Source organism: Pelodiscus sinensis, chromosome 15 (assembly GCF_052426305.1).
Source record: "Pelodiscus sinensis isolate ZL-2025 chromosome 15, ASM5242630v1, whole genome shotgun sequence".
Taxonomy (NCBI): Eukaryota; Metazoa; Chordata; order Testudines; family Trionychidae; genus Pelodiscus; species Pelodiscus sinensis.
Genome location: NC_143066.1, coordinates 16751904 through 16771787, shown reverse-complemented (window position 1 = coordinate 16771787; position 19884 = coordinate 16751904). Strand labels below are relative to the sequence as shown.

General features: G+C 49.4%; 1 protein-coding gene across 4 annotated transcripts in view; it reads right to left on the bottom strand.

Moving 5' to 3' along the window:
* SNN (stannin) overlaps nucleotides 1-19195 on the bottom strand; it is a 37484-nt gene extending 18289 nt beyond the window's left edge. The window contains exons 1-2 of one of the 4 annotated variants that reach the window (XM_089782293.1): nucleotides 19080-19166; nucleotides 6595-6633 (exon numbers count right to left, since the gene is read on the bottom strand). The gene's annotated coding sequence lies outside the window, so the exon portion shown is untranslated. Of the gene's footprint in view, nucleotides 1-4510; nucleotides 4608-5603; nucleotides 5763-6594; nucleotides 6634-19079 lie in introns of those variants that run through there. The other 3 variants (XM_089782291.1, XM_089782292.1, XM_025190144.3) reach the window with 3 other exon arrangements.
* Between the last annotated feature and the right edge of the window lie 689 nt (nucleotides 19196-19884).

Here is a 19884-nt window from a genome sequence, read left to right as displayed (position 1 = left end):
GGCTTATGCTTCTTAAATAGGACTACTTTGGTATTTTAACATTTGGTTTGGCTATTAACCAAATTGATGGAATTGAGATTAAATCCATTATTAAGGCAACTGCAAAATAAACTTTGCAAATCTCTTAAGATGAGTGAGTTTTAGTGCAGAGAGTCATCTTCAGTGGCAGCAAGAAGGCAAACTAAAGCCTGTTTTGAACATTGAATTTTTCTTGTTAGTCACACTTATAGCAAGTGGCCCGTATTGCATTATAAGTGCAGTATGCATTTGCAACACCAGCGGCAGACTTAGGGCAGGGCGAGCAGGGCGGCTGCCCCAGGCCCTGCGCTTCCCAAGGCCCTGCTCATGCGCCGTGTCAAAAGGGGGGCCCTGCGAAATTTTGCTGCCCGGGGCCCTGCGGCATTCTCATCCGCCCCTGTGCAACACCGTTCAAGACTCAACACCAGTACAAGACAAGTGATGTTCAGTGGAGAATCCAGAAAAAGACTACGAAGAAAATCTATTAGAGCAGCAAGTGTCAATTGGACACTAATAAGTACAGGCAGTCCCCGGGTTACATGGATCCGACTTACATCGGATCCCTACTTACAAACGGGGTGAGGCAACCCCACACTAGCTGCTTCCCCCCAGCAGACCAGGGAGACGTGGAGCGGCTTCTCAGCAGACACCTCAGCTTGAGAATAAAGGACTGAGGGAAGTGAGGTGTGGGAGAATAAAACTGAGCTCTGGAGAAATGTTTGGCTAGAGTTTCCCCCTACAGTATGTACCAGTTCCGACTTACATACAAATTCAACTTAAGAACAAACATACAGTCCCTATCTTGTACGTAACCCGGGGACTGCCTGTACTGGCATCTTCACTACCCAACCTTCATTGTCTGCGTTATATAGAAATGAAGAAGCCATTTGTGTCATGCATCAACTATAATCAAATACATGTTTGTGCCAATACAAACCATAATTAGACGAGGATCCACTATTCTCAGCAGCCAGGATATTTAATCCAAAGGTAATTCTGCACAAAACTTAAAACCCAGCACTCTTAAAATTCTGTTTAACATAATAATCAGAGAGGCTCCAGCATGTCCATGAGGAGCATACAGGCCACTGGCTGCATAGACCACTCGGCAGCACCATTATCCTCCCCACAGGATACAGACTCCACAGGGATGACTAACATCACAAGGGCTAGTCTAGGCACACCAAGATAATGGGGGGGGGGGGGGAGAAGGGAGGGGGGGAGAGAAGAGAAGAAGGCTCACACATGCTTAGCCCTTGTCCCCAGATCTGGATGTGGGCTCAATTGTGGAGGGGATCCAGGTGGGGGTGAGATGTTTCTGGTGGGGTAAGCTGGGTGCAGATGGCTCAGTGGGGGGGGGGGTGCCGAGAGAAGGTCTAGGAAAAGTTGGTTGGGGCTCATTAGGGTGGTCTGGGGTGCTCAGTGGAGCTTGGTGCTTAGGCCCTTGTCCTAGTGGTACAGGGGGATGATGCTAGTCAGGGTGGGGGTTTGAGTGCAAGAGTCTCAGTGCTTGAGCCACATGAAGGGGTGACATGGCAGATAGGTGAGCAGTTCCATGTACAGTGACCTCCCAGAGAGAAGAGCAATGCGACAGGAAGTAGGGATGGAGAGGTATATGGCACTTCCTGCAGCTGGGGAAGCTTCTGGGGGTGAACCTAATCTAGTCCCAAGAAAGGAGATCCCTTGTCAGCTAGGACTAGCAGCTGAGCCTGGTGCAGAGTAGGAGACACCAGCCAGCATTCTGGGTGCCAAAGGTGCTGGGGAGGGATGACTGCTTTTGCAGCTTCCTTGTAAGAAATCCATTTTTCAAAGGGAAGCAAAGAAATCTGTAGGGAGACATGAATTCTGCATGCATGCAGTGGTGCAGAATTCTCCCAGAACTAACTATTACTTTCCATTTAAACAGAATCCTCATTTTCCTGGTCTTTGTATCATGTATCAAACAGAGGTGCATGTTAAACTAATAATTTTGACAGATTACCATTATATATCCATTTAGCCACAAACTGGGCTCATTTGCTGTTAGTTCTTTAAATGCAGATATTCTCAGAGGCAACTTTCTGCCAGGAAAATTCCCTCCCCATAACTAAGCTCTTTACTGTTGGATAACTTTCAAAAGGAAACAAGCTTAGCTTTCAAATAGGTTAAACTTTGTTAATAACCTTGAACTTAAAATACTTCATAACTGCTATTCCTACTGAACACATTTGTCAAGTGTAGCACATAGGACTGTAACTGCATGCAGATATCTATCCATGTTGAGTGGATTAAATAAGTTAAATTTGACAGGATTTTATATTTTTGTGATCAATAGACAACAGGTAGGTGATTGGAGGCCTGAATAGTTCTCATTGACAGTTCTCAGTTACTATCCTCATTTTAAGCATACTTATGGTACTAGATTGCAAACTAAAGGGGAATTTGCATGAGAAAGGCCTGCTCCTACTGACATCTAATCAAGTTTATATTGATTTCAGCAGCAGGAACCCAATTTTTAGCTAGCCAATACATAGGGCATTTATTTGCAGTTACTTTTGTTTAGACAACATCCCTATCAAAATTTGAGGTCCTTTTTAGCGCCCATTTCATCTTTATGGAGTGTCAATAAGAGACATACTAAAATTACAATGTCTCAGTACACTATCATAGAAAGAAAAAATACCAGTGTTCAACTTTGTCCTTTAATATATACTGTTAGTCAAGCCTTGATTTATTGTTCTGAACTGAAGTAAGGTTAATACCAATTGCATGTTTCAGTAGACTATTGAATCCATCCCCACAACTAAACAAGGCACTCAGCATCTCTGAGTGCCTATACTACAAGTGCTGCAACAGTTACACTACTCTAGTGTCAAGTAGTAGAGGGGTAGCCGTGTTAGTCTGAATCTGCAAAAGCAGCGAGGAGTCCTGTGGCACCTTATAGACTAACTGAAGTGTAGGAGCATAAGCTTTCGTGGGCAAAGACCCATGCATCTGACGAAGTGGGTCTTTGCCCACAAAAGCTTATGCTCCTACACTTCAGTTAGTCTATAAGGTGCCACAGGACTTCGCCGCTTTTGCACTACTCTAGTGGTGACACTGCCTATGGTGAAGGAAGTTATTCCCTCCCCACCATAATAAATCCATCCCCTTGAGGCAGTAGCTAATTCTTCTGTCAACCTTACTGCATCCACAGTGGGAGCTGCATGGGGGGAGGGGGCAGGACAGGACTAAGGATTTCACACAGGATGCAATTCTCCCACACACATCCCTGAGCAATGCTGCTAGTTCAACCTAAGTTCTAGAGATAGACCAAGCCCTGCCTGGCACTAGACCCTCATTTCTGAAGAACTGACTTGGCAAGATGCTTCATTGCGATCAGACCCTCTAATCCCCATTTCTTAAGGGGGGTTGAGACCTATATAATTTCACCAACAAAAGCTTGATACCTGTTTGATGGATTTAAGCAGTTGAAAATGTTTACACTCTGAAAGCTACAAAAAATGAAATGCACAGAGAGGCAGTAATTTAATAGCCTGATCCACCCAGTTAGCCAAATGCAATTGGTTGCAGCAGTTGAAGACTAGAGAAGACCCTCATCAACATAGTTCTGCCTCTTAGGGAGCTGGATTACTTACTCTCTTAAAGGCACTTCCTGTTGGCATAAGCAGCCTCTTCACTGAAGCATTACAGCATGCAGTAGTGCCACTGCAGCATTTAAGCACAGACCAAGCATAGGGCATAAATCCTCTCTGCCAATGTCCCTCAACTACTCTGGGTTACACTGCATTAGTCTCTAAACATGGTGATGCATCAAAGATTCATTTTTGCCCTTTGCTTTTCTGTCCTTTGCCTGCTGATATAATTACATAACTATATCTGCACACAGATAGTCCTTGGTGTAGAAAGGGCAAAGCTTGTCTGCTAGTTTGTGCTATCTGCAAGCAGGTTACAAAGGAGTCAAGTGGGAAGTGGACTAGGGGGTTACTAGCTGCATTCTTCACAGACTAACATTCAAAAGCTGTATGGTCTGTTTACAGACAGGTCTGCACCTGCATTGCTGCCAGGAAGAAAGTGTGCTATATCGTACATACAGCGCACACACACTGCAGGTGTATACAGAGACTTATTTTTGGAATGTGTAGTCATTTTGACAGTATTTAACAGCTAAGATGTCCAGACAAGTTAGGTTTAATATCAAGACAGTCCAATGACATTATAACCATAACTCAAATATGTTTCCAGGTGATCTGGCAGGGGTTTGGTCATTTCTTCAACAATGGAAGACAAAACTTCTTAGAAACTAACCCCCAATCAAATTTAGCAGCCCTAAATATGTTTTAAACTCAGAGGGTTTTATAAATATCTACTCCTCTATACACTACATTTCACCCTAAAGAGTACCCTATATACAGGTATCTTTTTAAAAAAACGGCAGGCCACAAGGCTGAGGCAATCAGGAGAAGATACAACATGGCAACTGTAGTTTTAATATGAGTCTAAGATTTCTCACCTCACACCAAATGGGGCGAGGAGGTGAAAATTTGAATCCCCTTTGCCTCCTGAATTTTGCAGCTTGTTTAAAGATGCAACCTTTCTTCTACAAGAGTCTGGAAAGCAAGGGTGCTACGTTTGTCAGACAGCAATGTGCATTTGCTACAAACCACCTCCACAAGGTGAGACTGCGTATGGGCTCGGAGGGGGGCGGAGCTGGGGGCACATGGAGAAAAGCATGATGTATCCAGACAGCGCAGGGAAACGGATCTGGGGCTCAGCGGCTGGGAATCCGTGCCAGGGCTTCAGTGACTCAATCACCCCAACTATTTCCACAGCAGACGAGCCCGTGAGCCAGGAGAGGCAGCTGACTCGCACAGCGGGGGTGGCTCGCAATGCTACCTGTCCGGACGGTGCCGAGCACTGCAGAACCGGGCATTAGGGACAGGCGGGGCAGTGTTAGTGGCCCAGCGGGGTCGATGGCAGCAAGCAGGCCGGGACGCTAAGCTGCGATACGGGGGAGCTCGCCGCTTCTTGCGAGTGGGGGAGGGGGCTTCCCGTCTCTGCTCCCACGGGAAGGGGCGCGACGAGCTCCGCCGCCGGCAAGCGCCAGAGCCAGCCCCGACAGCGCGAGGGAAGCTCCAGCTTCAAGGCCGCCTCCCCCTCCCCTTTGTTTGTAGGTTGCGCTCGGAGCGGATATCCCCGCCCTCCCGGGCCGGGTGGGGGAAACGCAGGGGCGAGCCAGCCAGCTGGACCCGCAGCAGACACAAAGAGCCGCAGGAAAGCAGCCTGCGTGCAGGGCCACGGCTCCCGGGGGGCGGGCTGCAGTTCCAGGGGCTGGGCTGCCGCGCCGGGCGGGAGACGGGACTAGAAATGGCTGAACCGACTAAAGGACTTCGCGAGGACGGCAGCGCCCCACCCCCCCAGCCCGGGACAAAGCGCCCCGCCGCCCCGCCACAGCCCCGGCGCCCGCCACCCGGCCCGTGAGCGCTGCCTGCAGGGGAGCGACCCGGCCCGCCCCCCGTGGGGCCAGCAGGCAGGCACCCGCCTCCCCGGCAGCACGCACCGGCCCGGCCCCCTGGCGTCGGGGGCAGCGGCCCCGCCCCACTCACCCTGGCTCACGGGCGCTCCGTGGCCGGCCCCCGGCGCAGGCGGCTCGGTGCCCCGGTGCACGGCCGGCCCCGCACCATCCCGCGCGCAGCCACCAGACGCGACCCGGGCAGCAACGGCTCGTGCCCCAGCAGCTCCGCCTTATATAGGGGCAGGGGCGGCGCGGGGCGGCGGCCAATCGGCGCGCGGGGCCCGGGCCCTGGCTAGCAACAGCTGACGGGGCGGAGCGGAGGGCGGGGGACTCGGTGACAGCGGCGAATGGAAGGAGTCCAGCCGCCCGCGACGCGCAGGGGGGGCTGGCACAGGGCGAGGCGGCGCCCCCCCCCCCACGAACCTCCTGCGAGACAGCGCGACCCCTCCCCGGCTGTCGAGCGAACACGCACCGTCCGGACCCCTCCCCCCGCCTCTGCCTCGACCCCCAGATCCCGCAAACGAGCCTCCCCGCAGGGATCTGAGCCCGCGAGCCGACCCCTCCCTGCGAGCTCCCGCTTCCGCAACCGACCCCTCTCGCCCACCTTCCCTTCCGGGCAGACCTGCCTGGACCTTGGGGGGCAGGGGGGCGTCCTGCTGCTAGTAGGACATAGACACAGAGCAGGGCCCCCCAATGGCACACTCACTCCAGCCAGCTTTTAAGAAATGGGGGTGGGGAATAGACCTGGTCCTTTGCTCCCTCCCTCCCACCGCAAATGACCGGGGTCCCAGACCTGTCAGGCTTTCTAGGTCTGTCACAGCAGCTTGAGACTGAAAAGAGATAGGACATGCACAAAAATCCCACCTTCAGCCCTGCCTAGTCACACAAGCAGTGCAGTAAGAACCCCAACTGGTTTAGTATTCATCATCATTCTAGCTAAGTATACTGTACAAGCTTCTGAGTGATTATCTAATCTACACATTGCAACATAGATTCTATGATAGATTAAACTCCTAGTTTTCTCTAATGAAACTAGTGTAACAAAATACATGAATATTTGCCAAGGCCTAGTCAATACTCACAACACCCGAGGTTCTTGCCAGCTTCCAGTGTAATTTAACCTATACAGACAGTTCAGAGTATTTTAAAAATACATATATTTATGCTGAATCCCATATAGTTCATATAAGGAAGGGGGAAAATGACATCTGAAATAATTTATTTAGTGGTCTGTGTATTACTTATATTCTAGTCACACCACAGTCATAATCAGGCCCCCATTGTGATAGACCAGTGGTCCCCAACCTTTTGGGGCTGCCGGGTGCCCAGGGTCTGGGCCGCTCACACACCAGGCACCCAGGGGCGGGGCCACCCATACACTGCATGCCTGGAGCTGGCGCCACCAATGCGCCACACTCCTGGAGCTGGCGCCGAAACTGTGCCGCACGCCCAGGAGTGGAGCTGCCGTAACAGCCCATGTCCCATACGCCCGGGGGCGGGGCCACCACTACCCATGCGCTGCGTGCCCGGAGCCGAAGCCAGCGCCTGTGTCAAGCACCCAGGAGCCAGCAACGCCCATGCGCCGCGCGCCTGGTGGCAGGGCCACCTATGTGCTGCGCGCCCAGGGTTGGTGCCACCCCTATGCTGCGCGCCCGGGTCGGCGCTGCCCATACGCTGCAAGCACAGGGCCGGCACAGCCCTCGTGCCGCTCACCTGGGGGCGGGGCCACCCCTGTGCCACGCACCTGGACTGGCACCGCCCATACGCCGCACGCCCGGGGCCAGCACAGACCTCACACCGCGCACCCGGGAGTGGGGCCACATAACCGCCGCGCGCCCGGGGCCGGCACTGATCATGTGCTGCGCACCTGGGGCCGGTGCCGCCTATGAGCCACGTGCCCGGGGGCAGGGCCAGCCCTGATCACTCGGCGGGCACACAGAAATGGCCTGGCGGATGCCATGGTGCCTGCCGGCACTACGTTGGGGACCACTGTGATAGACATTGTATAAAAGATTCCTAAATTCTTCAGAACCTTCTGGTATCAATTTGTGCTGTGGTAGTACCTTGAGGGCCAAGCCCCAGCAGGCCCAACACTGCATGCACAGACATAACTAAGTACCTGCTTTGAAGAGTTTTACAATTTATGTAACGCTAAGGGAGGATGTCTAACTGGGGATGTCTATTTCCAGACCTATGTTTAATATTAGTTATTGCCTCACTTTTTTTTTTTTTTTTGAGATCTTGTGCTCCAGCCTGTAGGTAAGCAGATGAAGGGGTTTCTTTCAACGTTCTATGAAGCATCTGGTACTACTTACTGTCAAAGGATACTAGAGTCAAGCAGTCACTGTTTGCACAGTGGCAGTTCTCAACAATACAGAAACCAGATTGTTCCAGAAATTGCCCTTGAAAAGTTAAAGGCTGATAAAATTCCCTAGAGAACCCTTCCTCAAGAAAAGGTACAGCATTTTCAGAAAAACTTAGCCTGCTTTACTATCTCTCATCTTTTGTTTGTTCCCCTGAAGTTGCATAACTCCTTGCCTGCTTTTTAAGAGCTGCACTTTACTTGTAGTTTACTTTTAAAGAGTTCAATAAAACATCTGTTAGTCATGTGTTCATAATCAGCTGTGAAGAAAGACTAAAAAACTAATCACTAAGCATTTCTGCAAGTTTAAAAATTGCACATATTTAATAGTGCAAGATCAACTAACTGGTTGTTTTCCTAGCTAAGAGCAAGTGATCTTATTGTTCTGACAATGCAGTCTTCATCATCATGGTATTCCAGCTATTCTTTTTATCAACTGACAGATACAGTGGTTCAGGCCACTCCATATAAAAGTGGGTACCTTATTAAGATGTCTGCATCCCACATTTAAGTGGGAATCAATGCCCAATGCAGAGGTGGGTAAATGCCTGTTTTTAAAAACCTAATTGTCAGTGCAATGCAAATGCTTGTGAGGCAAGGTGAGAGAGGACCAACTTGTATTGGAAGAGGGAGCAGCTTTTGAGACACATTGAGCTCTTCTTCAGGGCTGAGTGTCTCAAAAGCGGTTTCTCATAAATAGAAGTTGGTCCAATAAAAGTTATTACCTATCCCGCCTTGTCTCTCAGGTATCCTTGGACCCTTATAGGTACAACTACATTGCAGTGTAAGTATTCTAACGTAGGATATGGGTGTGTCCTCATAGTAAAGCACCTACTTTTATCAGAGCTGTTATATCCTTTTGTATGGATATATTTATGACATAGCTGACCAGTAAGAAAAGTCTCTTCAGTGTGTTAGAAAAAAAAAATCCCACTTCAGTAATAGCACCTTTCTGATCCTCAGAAAAGTCTAACCGTTTATTTTGAAACATTTTGAAAACCTGTTCCATTTTGTTTTTAAAAAAAATTAGTGTATTTTGCAAAATGTATTCAATAAATTACAGAGGGTCAACATTGTTCATATCAATATCTCATAGTTGCTAATGGATTTGTTTTCAATATCCTAGGGGGCACTTCTCTAATAAAAAGATAGGCCTTCCCAGATGGAGAGCACAAGGTACAACCTTCACCATCACACTGGAGGAAGAACCAGTGGAAGGACACTGGTTACACTCAGTAGAAACAAACTAAAATATGCCCTGTAGCTACGTAGCAGATGAGGAACTATTGATAATGCTTCCTTCATTGTGACAGATTGGCTAGTTAATACAGAGAATATTCATACTTTCTCTTTCCAGCAACCAATACTGAGGGCATGGTTACATGGGAATTTTTTTTCATTACAGCTGAAGCATTTTTTTCCCTCTCAACTTTACACTGCAGCAGCATCCTCCTCTCCTCTTTCAAAACCTTCCTCTTTAGCATTAAGTGCTCCCAGTTCATCTGCATGCTTCAGTGAAGTTTATGAAGTTCTTCTGCACACAACAGCCTCTAATAATAGAATTTAGAGATGGCCAAGACCCATCCTCTTTGCTAGTTCAGGATTGAACCGTAAAGTGAGTTTCGCAGAGTTTTATACAGTATGGCTACGTCTAGACTGGCATGATTTTCTGCAAATGCTTTTAACAGAAAAGCTTTTCCGTTAAAAGCATTTGCGGAAAAGAGCGTCTAGATTGGCACGGATGCTTTTGCGCAAAAGCATCCGTAGCCAATCTAGATGCACTTTTGCACAAAAAAGCCCCGATCGTCATTTTCGCAATCTAGGCTATTTTGTGCAAAACAAATCTGAGCTGTCTACACTGGCTCTTTTGCGCAAAAGCTTTTGCGCAAAAGGACTTTTGCCCGAACGGGAGCAGCATAGTATTTCCGCAAGAAGCACTGATTTCTTACATGAGATCATCAGGGTTCTTGTGGAAATTCAAGCGGCCAGTGTAGACAGCTGGCAAGTTTTTCCTCAAAAGCAATTGCTTTTGTGGAAAAACTTGCCAGTCTAGACATAGCCTATAATTTTAAATGTTTTTAGCAGTGGAAATGCCATAACTTTCCTTTGGAGATTGCGCCACAGGACAGTAAATAGCGCTGCCAAAGGAGATTTATGTTCAAATTACAATTTGACTTTTCTTAATTTTTTCCCCATCCAGGGGCATCAGCTTTGTATACATTTTTGTGATACCCACAACTGGTTCAAGTCCCGCCCACCTCCACATACCTAATGTATAAAATATGGGGACTGGGGTTCTGGCTTTGTGGATGGGAATGTGGATGAGGTTTGGGGTGTGGGAATTGTTCAGAGCTAGCGCAGAGAGTTGTGGTCAGTGTTTCCTCTAAACTGTGAGGTAGCCCAGCTTCACAGATGACTAATCAGCCCTGCCCAGTCAGAGGATCAGGGCTCCCTGCAGGGAGCTGACTGACTGGGCAGGGCTGATTAATCACCTGTGAATCTGTGCTTCCCCTCAGTTTAGAGGGAACAGTGGTTGTGGTACAGGCTAGGGATGTTAGCAAGTAGTCAACTGGAGTATCAACTACTTGTTCGCCCCTTCATAGACGCAGTGTGTGTGTGTGTGTGTGGGAGTAATTAGGGTTATCAGGTAGTCTAAAAAAAAATACCGGACACACTTGATGGGGGGGGATGGACCGGCTGGGAGGGGAGCGGGGCTGGCCGGGAGAAAGTGGGGGGGATGGGAAGCAGAGCTAGCGGGGGGGGGGGGGGTTGGGTGCAGTGGGGCTGGCCGGGGAGGGGTGGGTCTGGGGCAGCGGGGCTGGCCGGGGGAGATCGGGGGAAGGAGGCCGGTGGGAGCAGGGCTGGCCGGGGAGGGGTGGGTCGGGGGCAGCGGTGCTGGCCAGGTGAGATCGGGGGAGGGACGGCCGGTTGGAGCAGGGCTGGCTGGGGGGGGAGGGGGGAGCGAATCAGCTGGCAGGGAGCGGGACTGACCCGGGCATGTGCAGATTCCAGGGCGCTGCCTGTCCCGCGCATGGTCCTGGCAAAGTGAGTCTGGCTGCGGCTCCACCATGCGCTTGACCAGCGTTCAGGAGCAGGGACAGGGCTTCCCCTCCTCCTCAGACACAACCAGAGGCTCCCAGCACCAATCGCTGACCCACCTCCCAGCCACTCCCCTCGCCCCCTCAGGCTTCCAAAACCAGAAAATACTGGACATTGCACATGTCCAGTGTTTTCTAATTTTTTTTACCAGACAGAGGGCCCAAAAACCAGACTGTCCAGTAAAATGCCGGACACCTGGCAACCCTAGTGCTATGTCTAGACTGGCCCCTTCTTCGGAAGAGGCATGCTAATTTCTAACTATGGAATAGGGAAATCCGCGGGGGATTTAAATATCCCCCGCGGGATTTAAATAAACATGGCCGCCGCTTTTTTTCCGGCTTGGGGAAAAGCCGGAAAAGAGCGTCCAGACTGGCGCGATCCTCCAGAATAAAGTAGGAAGTAGGAATAAGAGATCCTCTGGAAAAGGGCTTTATTCCGGAGGATCGCACCAGTCTGGACGCTCTTTTCCGGCTTTTCCCCAAGCCGGAAAAAAAGCGGCGGCCATGTTTATTTAAATCCCGCGGGGGATATTTAAATCCCCCGTGGATTTCCCTATTCCATAGTTAGAAATTAGCATGCCTCTTCCGAAGAAGGGGCCAATCTAGATGTAGCCTAGGAGTAACAGGAGCTAGTGCTGGGTGGGGAGTTGGCTTAAAAGCCAGTTCCCTCAGCACTATTTCCATGCTGCCACCTGGTCCTCCCCCCCACCTCCAGGCAGCGGGAGAGGATAGGGGAAGCTGCTGTGAAGCAGCCTATCCCTGCAGTGGGCCCTGGCAGTTCTTACTACATTTAAAATGCAGAGAAACAGCACAGGTGGCTCCTGCAGCCAGCATGAGCTGGGACTGCTCAGTTCCGGCTTGAGCCAGCTCCTGGAGAGCTCTGTAGAGCGTCCTTGTCAACTCATTGTGTAGAATAGTCAATACAAATTATATCAGCTACATGATTAGTCAGATAACCTCAGTTTAACATCCCTAGTACAGGTTTCAGTGTAGGGATGAGGGGTTTGGAGTATGAGCAGAGGGTTGGGTATCAGGCCTGAAGGCTCGGGCTGGGAATGAGAGCTCTGGGGTGGGGCTGGGCCAGGGATGAGGAAGTCAAACTTTGGGCTGCAGCAGACAGGCTGTCCTAGGGCTGGGGTCAGAAAAGAGGACTCCTCTAGCCGTCCCCCTACCAGAACTCACCCAACCACACAAGGAGTCTGCTCCGAGTTACCTGCCGAGGGGAGGGAGCTTCCATGTGCCTCCTCTCCTTCTCCCTCCACAGATGCTGCAGTCAGCCTGCCACCAGCCCTGCTCCCTTATAGTCAGGCTGCAGAAGCAGCAGCCAACAAAGGAGTGCAGGGGGCTTTGGGGCAGCCATAGGGCACAAGTCAGTGAGGCTGGGGGAGGCGCATGAGGGCTGGCAGGCAGGGCTGGGGGAAACTCTAGGGGAAACATGCGGGGCAGGAAGCGGGACAGGTGAGAGACCTGGCCCACGCATTGGTGGAGCCCAAGCACCACTGGCCCATACAGCTTGCCACCTCTTTTCCTGCTGTCATCAGTCCAAACTCCTCCCTTGGAATGTCCCAAATAGTCTCTATCCTTGTTTGATATTTACATCCACTTATTGTTCATGATAGCCAAACTGCACCTCTATTTTGGAGTTTCATCATGTCAGCCCTCCCAATCCCCTGATAACTGTTATTATTTTCCTATGAACTCAAACTCTCCAATTTATCAGTGTCTTGTGTATTGTCATAATATATATGTAGATATTTATATATGCATTATTACATATATATATATGTATATGATTCAGATCTGGTTTATATGATGGATGTGAAAAATTCATGCTCATGAAAGACATAATTAAGGTGACCTAAGCCCTATGTCAGAAGACATGATACTGGGCTGATGGATCTTTGGTTTTACCCACCTTTGGTTTTACCAATATGGCCATTCCTATGTTATGGTATAGACACCGCCATGTTGACAGAACAATCATTTCTTTGAGCTGATCCTTGCCAGGGGCTGGATTAATTAAAAAGATGAAAAATCTCCTTCCATTACTGTAGAAAGCATCTACTGTACTATCCTGTATTGTAGTGTCTGCAGTTTAGCTTTAATCCAGCATCTAAAAGCTCCCCAGAGTTATTAACAATCTAGTACTGCCAGGTTAATTGTAGACAGCTCCATGGCTGCCACTCCCAAGCCATGGGTGGACAATTTTCCTTCTTACCTCAAGACCAATCTTCAGGACTGGATGTGCAGAGACTATCTGACCCTATGTCCTACCAAATTCACTGCCATGAAAAATGGCTCATGGGCATTCTTTAGTCATATTGCTCTATGTAGAGCTTTTATTGACACAGTGTCAATGCAGCTTTATTTTACAAGCCAATAACCAGATTCCTGCATGGATAAACTATGAGACTGAAGGTTAAATCATAGTGAGGGAACCTGTTTAAAGCTAAGGAAACGAGAGGGGTGATAGCAAAATAAGCATAATTAATGAAGCAATTTTAATTTTCCGTCAGGTTTAGGGAGAGTAGTGTGTTTATCATTAACTATCTGGAGCGTTAGGCAATTGAGGCTTTTAGCAATGGTCAGGAAGTTGAGTATGTCTGTTGTTTTATTGTGAATTGATTAAAGACATGTCTATATTTTGGCCAAATACCTGCAGTTGGCCTATGACAGCTGACTCAAACTCACATGTGACTGCATCTACACTGGCATGATTTTGCTCAAATACTTTTAACGGAAAAGTTTTTCCATTAAAAGTATTTGCGTAAGAGAACGTCTATACTGGCATGTGCCTTTGCGCAAAAGATTTGCATTTGCGCAAAAGCATCCGTGCCAGTGTAGACACTCTCTTGCACAAGAAAGCTCCGATAGCCATTTTAGCCATTGGGCTTTCTTGCGCAAGAAATTGATGTTACGTGTCTACACTGGCATCTTGTACAAGAACACTTGCTCAAGAGGACTTATCCCTGAGCAGGAGCGTCAGAGTGTTTGCGCAAGAAGCACTGATTTCATACAGTAGAACATCAGTGTTCTTGCGCAAATACTCGCGGCCACTGTAGACAGGTGGCAAGATTTTGTGCAAAAGCAGTTGCTTTTGCACAAAATCTTGCCAATGTAAACACAGCCACAGAGCTTAGAGCCAGGCTAGATATTTGGACTTGGAGTGCAGCCTGAGCTCTGGGACGTTCCCCTTATGTGTCCAGCCACAGCCCATATTGTCCACTGCAATTAAATAGGTCCTTAGCATACAGAGCCTAGAGACCACAAGTTAGTTGTCATGGGCCAGTGGTGGGTGTTTAACTGCAGTGTAGACATATCCAAAGTGACCAGAATAATCAAAATGACAACATTAGCTACTCCTCTTTGTCACCCTGGACATTTGTTAACATTTAAATATCACATACCCAAAATCACACTGTATCTTATTTTCATTTTGTTATAATCACCTAAAATAGCAGTGCAAAAGCAGTTTTTAGACTTTAATGGAAAAGGCAAAGTATCCCATGGTAGTGGAGTTGTTGGAGGTAACTGATTTTGTTGTTGGTTTTTTGTTATTGTTAATTCCTCCTTCACTCACACTTTAAAATTTTTTACTGAAATAAAACAAAATGGCAGTTCTTACCCACCACCAGAAATTTCAAGGCTGAGTCCTCTTGCCCTATTCAGTATAGAAGGTACTACGGACTGTCCTTGCCATAAGTCCAAGATATGTTCCAGAAAACTTGGACTTATAGCAAAACAACTTACAGTGGGGAATATTTTTCCTGCAGCTGACTTCCATTTGTGCAAAAAAAAAAAAAAAAAATGTTTTGCACGACTTAAGAGTGGGGAATGGAAGGACTTATAACCCATCAGTTCCTACAAGTGTCAACAACTTTAGTGCAGAATGGATATATATACTGGGGCAACTTACAGTGCGGACACCCTGTACTGCATGATGGCAGCAGGAAATATATGTAAGACAGCCAAAGCAGGTATGGCTAAAACTAGAGTGACCACATCTCCCTATCGTGAATATGGGAAATCAGGTAAAATAGCTCAAATTCAAGCAAGTTCAGTGTCAATCAATCAGAACTATGCAGGAACCACCTCCCCAACATGCTATACAAACTCCAGGGCCCAGTGGGGGAAAGGGCACCATGGGGGTCTGAGCTGGGTATGTGTGCTCAAGCATAGGTGTAGTATTTTGGGTGAAGGACCAGCAGGCTTAAGCCAGCTCCACCTTGATTCACCCCAACAGGCCACCCTGTCTTGGTAGTGGCGGGGAGCACAGCCTCTAAGAGAGGGGCCCAGATCAAAACGTTTGAAAAAGCTCAAGGTGCAGGAGGGGGTAGCTACAAGCTGTGTGCGCTCAGACATAGCTCTGGGTGCAGGGAAGGAGTAGCTAGGGGCTGTGTAAAGATATGCAGCTAGCTCAGGGTGCCTAGCTGGCAGCCAGCAACCTAGCTAGCAGCTAGCTCAGGTGGAAAGTAGTTCAGGGGGTAGGGAGTGAGTTGCTAAGGGCTGTGTGTAGCCAGAGAGTAGCCCAAGGGGCAGGGAGGGAGCAGCTAGAGGCTGTGTGTGAGAAGGTGGATAGCTTGGGGTGCAGCTTAGGATATCCCAAGGTGGATCGCTTAGGAGGTAACTAGGGGCTGTGCAAGCAGGGGATTACCCAGGAGGGCAGGGACCGGGTAGCTAGAGGCTGTGTGTGGCAGGCAGGTAGTTCAGGGTGCAGGGAGGGGTTGTGTGGCCAGGGAGTAACTAGATGCTGTGTGTCGAGGTCTTCCCTGAGGCCCCTGTTCCCTGAGGGCTCTACCAGCCATAGGTCTGGGTGTGCCACCCTGGCACCTGGTACCAGCTGTCTGAGAAAAGGGGGCTGGGAGCTGCGGGGCAGCTTCAACCCTCTGAAGCAGCAGGAGAAGAGAGAAATCCACCCTGCCAGTTCCATGGCACCAGCCAGAGGAACAGCTGCCCCACACTGCCCAGCTCTGGCTTCCCACCTCCAAACTGGTCAGATTCTGGGAAGTGGGGGAGGGGGTCTGTGCCCAGAACTGCCCTGCATGTCCACTGAAGTTTGGGGGGGCAACATCCCCAGCGTCCCCCAGCTCTGCCCATGGGCTCGGGGTTTTTTGTTGCATGGTGAGCACTGGGGATCTGGGATTCAGCCCTGATGCTCTCGGCCTCAGTGTGGGGAACAGGGGGCTGGGGATCAGGACTTCAGCCTCTTGGCTCCTGCTTTCAGCCCCGCAGTTCCCAGCTTCATTGGCTGGAGGGAACACCAGAGATCAGGACTTCAGCCTCGTGTGTGTGTGGGATGGGTGCATGACGAAGGTTTTGGGCTTCCACCTGGGGGGTGCATGCGAAGATAGGGGCTTCTGTCCTTCATCTCCTGTCCTGAGCCCCCTGGGAGATCCCAGGGCTTGGGCAATCAGCCTTGCAGCTCCCAGCTTCAGTGAGGGACAGGAGACACCAGGGATTGGGGCTTCAGCCCAGTGAGGGGAGTGCTGGGATCAGCCCTTGGGAGGGAGGTGCACTGGGTATTGATGCTTCAGCACTGTAGCGCCTACCTCAGCCTTGCTGGGAGCGAAGGGGTTCGGGCACAAAAATCTTGTGCAATCCCATTGAGAACCCTACTTTAGGTGACACCATCCTACCCCCGTACCCAGGACTGCTTCTCCTCCTACCTGACTTTGCCTCTTCCTGCCTCTCCACCCAGCCTAACACCAACACATGTGACCAGCCACTGCCTGCCCGCCTGCCCGCCCTTACGGGCTGTGTGAGCAAAAGGGGCAGAGAATTCAGAGGCAGTTTCAACCCCCAGCACCAGCAGCAGAGGAGAGAGCACCAGCCTGCCTGCGCCATGGCACCAGCCAGAGGAGCAGTTGCCCCGTGGCTCAGACTCCTGCCTCTGACCTGGCCAGGGGGCAGGGAGAGAGCGAGCCATTGAACTGTCCCCTGGACTGCACTGCACTTGCTAGAGAGACCCACAGTTCTGCCCACACGCTCTGGAGGCTTCTCCCCTACAGGGCACAATGGTTATGCAGGACTCAGCCCTGCCACTCCCACCACTCATGGCTTGGAGAGTGGAAGGGAGCAGGGAGGCCTCAACAGTGTGTGTGTGTGTGTGTGTGTGTGTGAGAGAGAGGGGGGGGGGATTCAGGAGACACCACAAATCAGTTTGAATGGGGTGTGTATGTGCTGAGAATTCAAGGGGGCACATTGAATCAGGGCTTCAGCCTGGAGGGTGCTGGGAATTTAGTGTGGGAAGGGCTGCTGGGATCGAGATTTCAGCCATGTAGCAGGTGCTGGGGACCAAAAGGGCGGCAAACATCCCCATCCCCCATTGAGAAACCTTGCTTTAGGGGGAGGAGTGAAACATACCCCACTCACCTTCCCACACCCTTAGCCCTCTGTCCCCTACCTGATAAAAGTGAGTGAGTAGGGGCAGGGCCTCGGAGAAGGGCCAGGGAGAAGGCGGACAAGGGTGTTTGGGTTTGAAGTTGATCCTGGGTTGCACTTCAGTTCAAAAAGTGATCTCATGTAACCTCGTTCCACGAAGGCTTAGGGACATTTTGGAATAGCAGTTTATTTTGAAATTTCAAAATAAGCTATTTCAAAATTAGTATATCAAAATAAGATATGCAATTTGCGTAACTCAAATTTGAGCATAATTTCAGCTGTAGCTGTTGGGAATTAAAGCCCCTTCTGGCTTGCAGGCTCAGCTGGGAAGGGGAGTATCATCTGGGCTTGCATGCCATGGCTTCTGACCTGAAAAAGAACTTCTTGGCTACGTCTACACTGGCAAGATTTTCCGGAAATGCTTTTAACGGAAAACTTTTCCGTTAAAAGCATTTTCGGAAAAGCGCGTCTAGATTGGCAGGACGCTTTTCCGGAAAAGCAGTTTTTCCGGAAAAATGTCCGTAGCCAATCTAGATGCGCTTTTCCGCAAAAAAACCCCGATCGTCATTTTCGCCATCGGGGCTTTTTTGCGGCAAACACTACTGTGCTGTCTACACCGGCCCTTTTCCGGAACAGTTTTCCGGAAAAAGACTTTTGCCCAAACAGAAGCAGCATAGTTTTTCCGTAAAAGCACTGATGATATTACATTAGATCGTCAGTGCTTTTCCGAAAATTCAAGTGGCCAGTTGTAGCCAGACACAAAAACCCCATCTTGTTTTTCCACGAGCCCCATCTTGTTTTTCCCCCCCCAAGAGAGCAAGAGAAAGGCAGTCAGCCTTTGATGCCCTGGGAACACAGGTTTGCTGCCTGTCCCTGACTCTACCATAAACAGAAACCAGACAGTAAATGGGCTAGCTGACGACCCGGGGCCTCCCGTCGCCCTGATGGCTAGTACCAGTAATTGACACACCTGCACTGTCCCAGGAGAGGAATCTTCGCCCAGAGGTGCCCATTGTCTGCATTTTCCCAGGTGTAAATTATGCTTTGCACCCTTCGTGGGAAACTTGGCATTCAAAGCCATTTTTCCTAATTGGCCACTTGAAACCAGGAAGAAGCCTACATGACCCAAGGGGTATAAAAAGAGGTTCAGCTGCCAACCCCATTTGAGCTCCAATCATCTATACCTGCTGGCAGGTATTGATTGTCTCCCGAGGTCTGTGGGACGCCCAACCTCGCCCTACTTCTTCCCAAGGGATTGAGAGAAAGACGCTGGCCACGCCAAGTCTGGAACGCAGGGGTGAGAATATATACCTGCTATGTGTCTATTTTGCATGCATTTAATAAGAGCTCAGAGAACCAAAGGGTTTCATGGTACCTGTAAGTGACTTATTAGTGTAATTTCTGTCCTGTCCTTTGTAGTGTCTGTGTTATCTGTAACACAGTAGTAGCATTTAACAACTAAGTTTACCCTGTAACAATAAATAGTAACTGTTTAAGCTTTAACCTGACTCCTTCAGTTGCTGTAACAGAACCAAGCACAATTTAAAAGAACTTCAGCCGGTCATAAGGGACTCACTGCCCTGACCGTCGGCTGACACCAGTGTAGATAGCTGGCAAGTTTTTCCGGAAAATCAGATGATTTTCCAGAAAAACCTTGCCAGTGTAGACACAGCCCTTGTGTATGGTTACAACTATGCTATTTAGAAATATGGATAGAGTACTGTACCTTTTATTGGGGGAAGAATCAGATCACAAGAGGCTAGTCAGACTTCTCATTTTTGTCTGATTGCAACACAACTGTCTGGCTCTCATTTTACATCTAACTCCACAAACCTGGTGTTCTCATTGTTTCACTTACACCGTGACATCACAAAGCCCAAATGTTTGGAAAACAAGATGTATGTTAAAGAAACAGTACCAAGCTTGTCTTTTTCTTTCTCCTTATTTTTGGTGGCATCTGTGTCCCAAACTTTAGAGCAGAGGTGGGGAACCTAAGGCCTGGGGGCCAGATGTAGCTCCTGGTCTGCCTGGATCTGGCCCCTGAGGCTCGGAGCTTCCCACAGGAGCTTCCCCACACCAATGAGGAACCCATGCTGATACTCCAACCGTCCTATGGGGCTGGAGCACACAGAATCTACTAGTTTGGGCCCCCTAGGCTCTGGTGTGTGAAGGCAATGTGGGGAGTGTCTTTATTCTCAGTCTGGGGCCATGTCAGTGAGGATTTGGTTTTTCTTTTTTGCTACTCACTTGTGTGCGGCTACTGACTGATTTTTCTGTGTGTCACTGGCCCCAACCCAAAAAGGTTCCCCACCCCTGCTGTACAGGCCCTTGACTTGCTGCAACATTCATATAACCTCTCTGTGTACCTCATTTTCCCCTTCATAGCTCCAAAATGGATACAGTAATATGTACTTCACAGAAGTTATCCCAACTTCAGACTTTGACAAACCAAGGGTTTTGTCTTTTACAAGCTTCCTCCGTTTCCTGCAATTTTTTTTGTGCCAGAGGTGCTCTGTAGGTATGCATCCCAG